At 44.9% G+C, this 11,425-nt stretch overlaps 1 long non-coding RNA gene across 1 annotated transcript; it reads right to left on the reverse strand.

Annotated features, from left to right (window-relative positions):
• Nucleotides 1-1,119: 1,119 nt before the first annotated feature.
• On the reverse strand, nt 1,120-11,146 carry LOC110307585. The gene is made up of 3 exons (XR_002379430.1): nt 10,935-11,146; nt 5,188-5,359; nt 1,120-1,928 (listed from the first exon to the last, which is right to left on the reverse strand). It is a non-coding gene; the product is annotated as an uncharacterized LOC110307585 (long non-coding RNA).
• Between the last annotated feature and the right edge of the window lie 279 nt (nt 11,147-11,425).

Below are 11,425 nucleotides of genomic sequence, written 5' to 3' on the forward strand. Positions count from 1 at the left end.
GGCATTTATTAAGCTGACATGACCCAGTAATATCTTTAGCTCCCAGGGTTAAGACCCAGATTTACTATGAGTCACATAAAAAGCTCCCAGAGTCCCCTGCTCTGGCTACAATGTACTGGCCTAACTCTTTACGTAGGGGCCTTTCCTTCTCTTAACCCTCAGGCAGGCTATTTGCTAGGTCTAATCCAGATAGATTTCTATTGCTCTGTCGATCAGAGCCCAGGGCTTAGGACCTGGAGTGACTCCTTGGTAGAGAGGGAGGGCATTTCTGGGAAACAGCTCGGTAAGCTCTACAGCTATGTTGCTCTGGCCTCCATCCCACCCCACGTTCGGGGCAAGCTTCTGTTGATGCCAACCCCATTTTGTCCATGTGTGTGTTTCTTTGTTTATATGTTTTTAGTAATACATTGCAGCTTTTCTGCTGGAGACCCACTACCGGAAATTCAGGAAACCACACAGGCCAAGAAACAAGAGGACACTCGAGGTACTATTTGGAGAACACATGTAAGATATTAGAAACCACAGCATCCCACACCTGTAGCAACATCAGCCACAGATGTCTGTGCACGCTCAAACCCATTTTAGACTCAAATGCATGTTGGTTCTAAGAAACAAAGCCAGGTTGACTGTGTGCAGGGCTGACTGTGTGCGGGCTCTCACAGCAGATGACAGACCTGGCAAAGCCATGTGCATCACAACTGGGCTACATCTGGAGCAAAGAGAAGTCTTCATCCTTAAGGGTTACCCTAACCCAAGCCAAGGTCATCAACTGACTTTCTGGCCAGAGCAGTGCTTGGTCCAGGAGAGTCTGCTTGCTCATTCAAAATGAACAGAAAGCCCAAATGAGCCATAGGACTTGTGCAGGCAAACAGCAGCCCACCCCTACTCCCTCCTACCTCCCACTCCCCCATCCCTTCTCCCCCATCTTCTTACTCATTACTGACTGAGAATGGCACCTATTGCCTCTGAATCAATTCCATGAGAAACAAGTTTTAATTCTATTAGCTTTAACTCCCTCCCATTGGGCATCTGTTAAAAGTGGACCCAGGCCTCAGGAGGGAAGCCAGAGTTTGGTCAGGCAACAGGAAACTTTCCATTGACGGGTCTGAGTGCCTTATCAACAGTTTTTTATCTTTATTAGCTTCCTATTTAAGCCCCAGCCATAAACACCACAACCATGAACAGTTTCACTGTTCAGAATATATGAACGTTCTCAAAATTGATGGCTATCTACAATTTTGGGCCAGATCCAAGGCCGTAAACTCCTGTGTGTTATGAGAACCAGAAGAGGCAGGGAGGCTGCGCACGGCGGAGTGTTGCATAGCACCTCAGGAAGAATTATAGTTGGGGACTTTTTCCCTCCCGCTTTTATTTTGCATCGATTTCCAGGGTCTTTCTGTTGAAGTTGCCTATGAGACAGGGACATGGACAATGCTTGCTTGGTGAGAGAGACACTAAAAGCTGGCCTATTCATTTTGGTCCTGGAGGGTCTCACACTGCCAGGGCTGTGGGACAATTAGCTTCTGAAATGGCATGTTCTCCATTCTGTTCATAGGGCTTGAGAGGCCCACATATCTTCTTTGAAATGCACAAAGTGATAAATAAATCAAGATGACTTTTGCCCACGAGGTTAAGGGGGAGCCTCTTCAATTACCCTGTCTATAGGGTTATATACTGCTCGGTAACAGTTCACCCTCACACTGAACTTAAGACAACAAACATTCATTATCATGCAGTTTCTATGGGGCAAACGTTCAGGAGTGATCCATCGGGATGGCTAGGCTTCAGGCGCTGGCCAAGGGCACGTTCTTCTAAGATAACTCCCATGCCTGCTGTCAAGAGCTTGCAGTTTCTTGGCACGTGGGCACGATCCCTTACCTTCCTCAGTGTGTATGACATAAAGACTGTCCTCTTCCAAAGCGAGTGAGCTAAAAGAAAGCAAGCAGAAGTCACTGGGTCTTTTATAACCTCATCTTGGGAGTCGCATATCACTATTTCTATAATATCCTAATTATTTATAGAATTCAGCCGTATACCACAGTGAACAACATGAAGGCCAGGAAGAGTGACTCACCAGGAGCAATCTAAGGTAGGTGACCACAGATCAGAACAATACTGACGGTGACGATGAACTGAAAGTGGTTATGAAGTGCGGCTTTGAGATCTGCATGGGTTTGAATATTTCCTTATGTCCCCTCCACACAGGTTGGTGCCTATTATCTGTCTGAGATCACGTGACAGGCTCTGAGTGTAGAATTGGCATGAAATACCTGCTCTTCTGGAGAGTGGCGAGCACAGGCCTGGCGTGTACCACCTAGTGTCTGAGCCTGTGTTTCTTGCACTAGGAAAATAATATAGCTACTTCATGGGCTTCTTGTAGCTGCAAACCAAAAAGCCACATGACAGAATATAAGTACCCAGACAAAGGTAAGCATTTTTAAATAAATTATGCTTGCTTTCACTGTTGATGTCAGCTTGAAAGATAAGCATAGTGTGTGGGCTTTGAATCCTGACCCCCACCTAACCCAACATTTAGATGTTGGTCAGTTTCAGGGTGACTTATGCGATGGTTTGGGCCACCAGTAAGTGCTCAGCTTCTTCTCATTGTTCTTCTCCCCTCCGGGTCGTAAGATAGTTGCAGCAATTGGAGCATATGTCCTCACATGCATCACTACAGCCAAAGACTAAGTTATCTGTGTGTGTGTGCATATGTATGTATGTGTGTATGTGTGTGTCTATGTATATGTATGTATGTGTGTCTGTGTATATGTATGTGTGTGTCTGTGTATATGTATGTATGTATGTGTATCTGTGTATTTGTCTGTGTATGGCTGTGTATTTGTGTGTATGGGTGTGTGTGTGGCTGTGTGTATGTATAGGTGTATATGTGTGTGTATGTATATGTGTATGGTGTGTGTGTGTGTGTATGTGTGTGTGTGTGTGTTGGATACTTTCAATGAGAATGGCAACCCAGCAATATATTACATGGCATGAGGGTGAAAAATTTGTATGTGTGAAAAACCTCTTTTCTCTGTCTGTCACTTAGGGGACAGTTTGGCCAGATATAGAATTCTAGATTGGAATGAATGTTTGCCATAATGCTGCAAAGCTGTTGCTCTATTGTGCTCTCATTTCTAGTGACTTTTTTAGAAGTAATGTAATTATGATTTATGGTTTTGGTATGGTAGATAAGATGTCTTCTTAGAAGTGTTTTTGAGGTTTGATGTATTCAAGAGTTCCTGCAATTTTATGATGTTGTGTTGGGTAAGCCCCTCCTCATTCCTAGTGCTGGGCACTTAATTTGTTTATATAGGCTAGGAATACTTCCCAGGAAATCAGTAAATTCTGGGGCATTTTTGTATTGTTTCTTTGAAAAACAAATTATACTCTGTGTGTTCCTCCTAGAATTCAGTCAATCACTGTATCTCTTGTATTGATCTTCAAGCTTTTATTTTTCGCTTTCTATTTTTATTTGTTGTTTCCTTAAATATTTCTCAATTTCACTTTTCCTCTCTCACTGAACTCATTTCCAGTTCATACTTTTAATTTCTAAAGTTTCTTTCTTTTCTTTATAAAGCTTCTTTGGGGGAGGGGGGTTCCTTTCTTAATTTGTGAAAAATATACCTTTCTTCATCTCTCCAAAGATTTGACTATTTTGTGTTGTATTTAACTTTTTTTGTTTCCCCCAGATTCTTATTTTTCCATATGCACTTTTGTCTTTTGTTAATGTTTTTTTTTTCTTAAAATATCTGCTGGCTCTACATTTTCTCATATTAAAGTAAAATATGTACTGTTTCTAGTTCACTCACTACCTGTCAATCATTCAAAGAAAGGAATGACCTAAGGCTCCCGTTATACGTCATATCCAGATGAAATTGAGAGCAATCATTGCCAATATTTATTAAGCATGTATTCTTTGATTTAATGCCGATAACTGTAATACAGGCTACAGCAGAGGAAACTGAGGCTTACAGTGTTACATAACTTATCCAGGACCATAGAGCCATATCCAGGCTATCTATATATCCAGGACCATATAGCCAGCATGTAGTGAATGTGAGTTATCAGTTATAAAGCTGTACTGCCTCCTAGTAGATGAACTTGTACTTAGCATTGGCCATAATTTATTCTTTCTGTCTCTCACTCTATATTCTCGGTTCCAGAAGAAATAATTTAGAGGTAATTCGTAACGAGGTAGGAACTGACAGGGGGGGGGATGTAGGTACTTCCCTAAACACCACGTAACAGAATTAAAAAAATTAGTATTCAATTATTTTACATGCATGGGTGCTTTCCAGGGAAGTACGTCTGTGCTGCATGTCCTTGCAGAGCCTGCAGAATCCAGAAAGCTTCAGATCCCCTGGAACTGGAGTTACAGAAGGCTGGGAGCTGCCACATAGGTGCTGGGAGTTGAACCAGGGTCCTATGGAAGAACACGGATCCATCTCTCTAGCCCCAATACTTAACTAGAATTTTAAAAGGGACTGTGTTGATTCAAATGAGCTGTGGAATCCACAAAGTTAACACTCCTTCATCTGATGCTGTGCTGTGCGGCAACAGTGTTACCTTGATCGCTGTCCCTTGGGAGCTTAAATTTCAGTTGAGAGATGATTGTTCACTGGATGCTCATGTAGTGTGGTTCTTCTCAGTCCCCCTGGGCTTCACAGGTTAATAGTGTGCCTCCCAGCCTATTAGTACTATTGGGGAGTAGTAAGGCTTTGGGGAGGTGGGGTCATTGGGGTGAACCCTTGAAGGGGATTATGGGAACAGAACCCCTGCCTAATTTTCTTTACTCCCAACTACCATGAGGTGAGCATTTTCTTCAGTGTGAGGCTCTGTTATGACATACTGCTTTGCTACAGGGCACAGCAACACAGAGACCAAATACACTCTCTATCTTCTTTCTAACTTATCTTGGTACTTGATGAGAGTAACATGCAGAAAGATAATTATCATGTGCTATAGTTTACTCTTGGAGATATTAACTCCTTAAAGGTGTGGCAACCTGAAATCACAACTTGACCTTGTAGGTACACTAAGATTTCAGAGGGAGGTTTGGGCTCAGAGAAGGAAGCTGTATTTATAAAGGGGAGCAGAACCCATAGGATGGGTTGGGGCTGTGTGCCAATGGAATATAGGCAAGGGAAACAAGGAGTAAGGGCGGGGCCCTAAGAGTGAGGACAGTACCTGTCACTAGAAGAGGAGAGCTGGCCTTCACTGTTAGGTCTTGGAGCAAGGGCAAGGACGGTCCAGGACTAGGTAAACAGCCACAGCAGTTCCCTCCAACAGTCTGCAAGGCTCCAGGAAGAGGGGGCTTCGTTCTCGATTTCAGAGAGCTGCTCTGATTTCTCTCCAAGTGCTTTAAAATGAAAGTGTTTGCTTTTGACACATTAAAAATATATAGATACAATATAAATATGTATTATATAATAATCAATATTTATATAAATAACATAAATCAATGCATGAAGGATTATCAACTTTAAAGTGAGTCATTTTTTTCTCTTGAGCAGAATTCCTCATTTTTAAAGAGCAACAAAACAGCTGTCAGAACTGGGAGAGTCAGAGCTAAACTAGGAGCCACCAGGTCTACTTTTATTCAAAACACATATCAAATCCTATTTCAACTTATCTTTGGCTTGCACACCTTCCCCCCCAGATTATAACTGTCTCCTCTGGGCTTTCTCCTTCTAGACGATTGCCTCTGAAAGAAGCCAAGAGTTCCCTGCTCCAGTCGGGCACACATTAGTTGATAGAATCCCCTGGACCTCTATGACTAGAAGAAATGTGGCCCTATATTAAGTCCCAAATGCAGTGAGGCCTGAAAAAAGACTATAAAACTCTATAAAGGCTTAGAAGGTATGTGGAGTCTACAACCCAGACACGCTCTCGTGCACGCCTTGCCTTTCAGGGATGTTGAAGTGCAGTCTGAGTAATTTACCACATTAGGACAGATACATTTCTCACACACAACAGGCTTGCCTGATCCAGACTGGTTCCCTTTGAAGACAAAGACTGGCAGAGGAGGGTGGACCCACGAGATCTTCAACTTTCCTGGGTTCCTGGGCCTAGCTAGCGGGGGACAAAGGACACTAGTCCCCTCCACACGCGTGCTAGAGCCTCGCGAGCTGCCCGGCATTCATTTTCCACTCGGCTGCTTGGCTGAAGAGCTGCTTGGCTGGCTGGGGTGTAAACCCAACCTGACGTGGGCTCATTAATTTGGCAGCGACTGGAAAGCTGGGCCATAGCGACACAGCCGGGAGGCCTTTGTGGGCCCGGGGTCAGGTCAGAGGGCAACCGAAACATGGCTGAACCCTGCACGCGGCTTCTCCTGGGGCTGGAGCCGCGACCTCCTACCGCATCGCCCCAGCGCGTCTTCCGGAACCCGGGAACCCGTGGCCTCGCCAGGTACCTCCTCCTCACCCGGTGCTTAGCCTTAGCTCTGCTTCCGAGGTGAAGCCTCTGGGATGGAGCGTGGATGTGAGGATGCGCACATTCAGGACGCGGTGACCACAGGTGTGCGCCTCTCTCGGTGCCCTCTGGGACTCTGGGGCGGCTTCTTGGGATGCAGAGCGTCATCCCTGGATCTGGGTTACCTTGGGTTTTGAAGTCTATTGCAGGGTCTCTCACACATGCCTGCATCTAGATAGCCGGCAGCAGACTGAGAGCTAGAGGCCTGTTCAGTGTTTTAGAAGCGGTTCTAGCATAGATTAATTTTTAGCAATTTTCGCAAAAACAAGCGGCCTCCTTCTGAGCCTTTAGGTGACTCTTGTGACATTTAGCAGCAAAGAAAACTATTTCCTCCTCCATTCAGAGCTAACCACGTGTAATTAGCCCAGAAGTCTGTTGTATTTTGGGTAACTGTTTGCGATATCCCATCTGTTTTCATCTTGAGGTTCAAACGAGTCTGTGTTTACCCTTCTGCTGGGGAAATTGGTTTACATGCGCGGCAATTTCGGTGGACACTGAGGTATTCCCTTGAACTAATGCTGCGGTCCGACAGGCTTTGTACTGCTAATGACCCTCCATTACATCTGTCAGGAGACATTTATACAGCTTCACGGTGGGTCTCTTAAAGGAAATAAAGACCTTAGGTTTATCATAACTATTTGTAAACCAATTGGTCTTCGACGATGGCCAGAGAGCAGTAGGATCACAGGGGGCAAAGTCCCCACGGACCAGTCATCTCTAAGGCTGACTGGGTGAGGAACCCCAGGAACTCTGGCCTTCAGCCGGACTGACTTGGCCTTTGTGCCCCCTCCCTCTTCCCTCTGTACCATGAACTATCCTGGTGCTGTGGTCTGGCTCCTCAAGTGACAGATCAAGAAAACTCAGGTCCCACGTGCTGCTGACCTGGTGTATTTCAAAGACTAAGCATAGCCCCAGAGCTTAGGTAGTTCAGTAGCCATCCTGTGATCTCTAGACTGCAGGAAATCCATCACTCGCCCAAGAGGCATGCTCCCAGACTGAGGCCACAGAAAACGGCCAGGTCCAAGAACCTGCCCTGTGGAAGTGTGGGTGAAAGGTGTTGTCTTTTTGTTTCAGAGTGGGCAGACAGGGGGATGGCTGCACAGGAGGCTTCTTGCACCCCTGGGCGGTCCTCCTGATTGTGTAATCTGAGAAATTGCTCCCAAATCATGTTGGATGGCCTGGCTAAGAGGCCTACAATCAGCTCCTGGCAAGTGTGCAAATGTTGATTATGCGGGTTTTACCTTTTCCACCCCTGGGTGACAAGGCTGGCTTGTCTCCCAACGTCTGTACAGTTCATTGTCTCTGGATCCTGGTAGAAATGAGCCATTCTTTCTGACAGCTTGATCCTTCCTTCTTACTCTCAAGCTGAAGAGGAGGGGAACAAAACCTGAATGAGTAACTCATGGTACCAAAAGGCCCAGGGCTGCCTGGATGAAAAGTCAGAAATCTGGAGAGGTGGCTCAGTGCATAAAGGAGCTCTCTGCTCAAACCAGGTAACCAGGCTCCAGCCCAGGGACCCAGGTGGAAGGAGAGAAGGCTGAGAAAAAGCTGTCATCTGCTTCCCATGTGGGCGCCACATACAACAAGTGTTTTAAATATTAGTTAAAATTTTAAATATAGTGCAAGGTACCCTCCAGTGAGACCCCTCACAGCTGAGAGACTCATTCACGTAGCACTGAATACCCAACAGTGAAGATGTGTGCACTGGTCCACCGGACTCTCTCATGTGCTTGGAGCAAAAGGGCTCAGGACAGTTGTTGCAGTAGGCAGGACCTCCGTGCTATTACCATGGGAGCAAGTGAGGAAGCTTCAGAAGTGAAGAGAGGCACAGCTCTAATAGGTGGTTTTCAGGCCCTGAATGAGAGGAGCAAGACGGGAGATTGGAAAGCCAGGGGGACCCAGATTGGCCCTTGCTCCTCCACGCGTGCCCCCCCCCCTCCGCTGCTCCTGCAGTGAGCAACAGAATACACTCGAGCTTACCGTGTGTTGTTGGGGAGCCCGTTTTCTGGCTGTAGACCCAGTTCCCTGACTTGCTCTTTGTGTCAACACGATATACACATGCAATCTCTGGTAGGGATATTCACTGGATTATGAGCTAAAGTGTCGCTCGCCCCCTTTAGAACTTTGACAATTGTTCTAGACAGACAGCCCCCAAAAGGACGGCTTCCGCCACAGGATGAATCTAACGGGCTTAATTGCCTGTGAGTAATTTACAGGGAGTGTTTGAAAATTGGTATGTGATTAGGAATAACTACCGCAGAGCACTGGCTGCATTTCTGGTCAATTCTGAGAGTGTTTTTATCCAGTCAGCGTTTGAAAGGAAATAATTCTTAGTAATTTTTAATGCTGTCCTGAAAGCAGTTTGACTGAGTTGCAAACAAATTGGGAAACATTTTCTGTTTTAATTCACACACATATACTCACTACCCCCTACACACTCACACACACATATATACACTCCCCCCACTTATACACATATATACTTCTCACACACACACTCACACACACACTCACACACACTCACACACACTACCCTCTACATGCACACACACATAATCACATACACTAACACACATATACACACCTCTCCCACTTACACACTCTCACACACAATTCCCCTCCACATGCACACACATACTCCCCCCCACTTACACACACACACACACATATTCCTTACACACACACACACATATAGACATACACACATTCCCCCACCTTGCACACATATACACACACTCACACACATATAGACACACACACATTCCCCCACCTTGCACACACACACACAAATAGACACAATCCCCCCATTTGCACACATATCCACACACTCATACACACACACGTATAAACACACATTCCCCCACTTGCACACACACACACATACACACACACACATATACACACACACATACACACACACACACACACACACACACTTTCTCACTTAACCATGAGACCACATATTAAGAGAATGCAGTGTCCTATAAATGCTCACACTCTTGTCAGCTCTAGAGGTGGCAAATGCTTGATCTCTGAACATGTTTTCATAGCACATTGCTCTGGGAGGGGTCTCTATCCCTCAGTAATGTGGACTATGTAAGACAACTCAAATGGCCTGTTTGTTTCATCACCTCAAATCCAGCTAGTTCAAGTCCAATTGATTTGAGTTCATCTTGTCTTCCCCAAGGCCTATAAGGGTGAACAGCAATAAATACATAGTCCTGTGCTATGAGAGCACCCAAGGCCAAAGACAGAATCGCTGTTGGGGTAGCCTGGATTAACCCAGATACGAAGGCTTGATACATCTGCATTTGCCTCTCGTCCCTCTTCCTCTCCATCTAAGAGTCAAATCCCTCCTTCCCATAAGACACTTGAAGAACAGCACACACATTTAAAACCTCTGCATTCGAGTAGAACTCCAGTTATAGCCCATCCCACTGCTTCCATGGGGTACTTGGAGAGTTTTCATTCAAAAACGAAATAAACAAAATGGCAATTTTTATCAACTTGTTTATTTGTTTGTTTGTTTGTTTTAGAGAGAATCATGTTAGGTAGCTCATGTTAGACTATCTTTGAGCATCTGATCCTTATGTCTCAGCCTCCCAAGTACCAGGATTATAGACATGTGACACCACACCTGGCTTCCCTTAATGACATTCTTAAGCACTTAACTTACATTTCTTCCATGTGTGTATTCACCAGTTGGTTGAAAGTTTTCCAGCACACAGAATACCCGGCCATCCGTTTCTTCCTTCTGGAAGCTTCTTTTATGTGTTTTCCGGAATGACCAAGGAATCTATCTAGGACTGATTTTATGGGCAAGTTGAGTGAGACCTGTAATTGGAGAGGCCAGAGCTCGGCAGGTGGTGGGTGATGCAGACAGGAGATAGATGAATAGAGACTGACCCAGCTTCTAACATGTCTTGGCAGATTCTAGCCTTTTCCTGTACTACACAGTGAGCCCTTGGAGAAGAGAAAGTGATTGTGTGCTCTGATTCAGTGAAAGCATAATTACACACAACAGAGACAGAATATCATAGCGCACACCATGCATGTGCTGACGTTTTTGACTCTTTCTTCCTGCTAGATGTAGAGGTGAACTATAAGGGTTACCATTTATCATTATCACATTTTATATAGAAGTGTTTTAATCCTAAAATATGCCGCACATCTGTGTTCTATGGGCTGGGTTCTAGGGATATAAAATTCATTTTAGATTCTGATTAACTTTCAAGTTGTATTTTAGCTAAGGTAGCTTTACCTTACTTGTAAGCTATGTTTTTTATGTTATTTATTTAGGGTATTTATAAAACACTCCAGTCATTTTAATAGTCACCTGTGGGTGCATGGAAAATGGCCCAGAGAAGTTTCCAAAATATGGCGTCATCCCCCATAGCCAACCATTATAGAAGCAAGAAAAACAAACCCACTAAAAAAACAACCCAGGACATTCTTTAACTAACCTGGGGAGAATAAAACAAGAAGTCATGTCTTTCATCATGCAGGCAGGTTAGCTAACGAGGATCCTCAGGCAGAGCCAGGAATGATGCTCTATGGAGAAGGGTCTCTTCTGGAGCATCCTCTTGCCTCCAGCTCCCCAGCAAGACAGGTTAGAAGGATGAAGGAGGAGATTAATCTCTCTGAAGGAAGTGGAAGGAAGAGAGAGGAGTAGAGTGTGTGTCCCAGGTAATGGAGAGGCTCCAAGTTGTGTGACTAACCCATCAAGAGCCACGTGTTTCAGCTCATGCCCCTTCTTGCTCTGCAAGTGGAAGGGAGAGATATTTTTAAGTTGTTATTGGTAAAGGGCTGTAAGAGAGAGAATAGTCTTTGGTGTTGTGGCATTGCCATCTAGATTTTAAATCCTAGCTGTGACTTTAAGTGATTGAAGTCTTGGGCAAGTTGGTTCTCTTTCCTTGAGTCTGAAGTGTTTTTACCACAAAAGTGTTTCTCTCCC

Source organism: Mus caroli, chromosome 13 (assembly GCF_900094665.2).
Source record: "Mus caroli chromosome 13, CAROLI_EIJ_v1.1, whole genome shotgun sequence".
In the NCBI taxonomy this organism is placed as follows: domain Eukaryota; kingdom Metazoa; phylum Chordata; class Mammalia; order Rodentia; family Muridae; genus Mus; species Mus caroli.